The sequence below is a fragment of the Geospiza fortis genome, unplaced genomic scaffold (genome assembly GCF_000277835.1).
Source record: "Geospiza fortis unplaced genomic scaffold, GeoFor_1.0 scaffold383, whole genome shotgun sequence".
Lineage (NCBI taxonomy): Eukaryota > Metazoa > Chordata > Aves > Passeriformes > Thraupidae > Geospiza > Geospiza fortis.
In genome coordinates, this window is record NW_005054484.1 from 508,240 (window position 1) to 508,790 (window position 551).

General features: G+C 46.3%; 1 protein-coding gene across 2 annotated transcripts in view; it reads right to left on the minus strand.

Moving 5' to 3' along the window:
* Positions 1 to 551, minus strand: part of KCTD15 (potassium channel tetramerization domain containing 15) — a 51,977-nt gene that overhangs the window by 49,704 nt on the left and 1,722 nt on the right. The window contains exon 1 of one of the 2 annotated variants that reach the window (XM_031063182.1): positions 25 to 480. The exons of the other annotated variant lie outside the window; for it this stretch is intronic. The gene's annotated coding sequence lies outside the window, so the exon portion shown is untranslated. Of the gene's footprint in view, positions 1 to 24; positions 481 to 551 lie in introns of those variants that run through there. 2 annotated transcript variants of the gene reach the window in all.

A 551-nucleotide genomic window follows, 5' to 3' on the forward strand; every position in this document is an offset into this window, starting at 1 on the left:
CGCTGCTGCTGCCGAGGTCCTTACCTTGAGCACAGAAGAGATCTGCGAGCCCCCCTTTGGCTTTGGGCTCTGCCGGGGCTGTGTGTGGATGGGCTCAGCTTTTTGCTTTTATTACTATTTTTGCTCTGCAGATCCTGCTGTGATTATTATTATTTTTCAAGCTTCTCTGTCTCCTCTCTCTTCCCCTGTTTTTGCTGCTTCTTTTTCTATTTATTTTGTGCGTGTGTGTGTATGTGTGTGTGTGTGAGAGGGGGAAAAAAGCCTTTAAATGAAACTGCCGAGGCTGTTATGAGAAGAAAGGCAATAATCCCGTCTCTAAATAACAGAGGGAAGGGAGAAGAGGAGGAAAAAAAGCGAATTCTTGCTCAGGGCTTTGCAAACGCCTGCAGGGCAGAGGATTAGGCTACAATTAGCTCAGCCCTTTGCTCTCGCCCTAGCTAATTTTGCGATGAAAATTGGATATTTTTCCCTCCTTTTGGTGAAGGTCTGCAGATTTACTCCCCCATCCCCCTCCCCCCCCAGAAAAAAATAAAATACAGCCCTTGAAAATG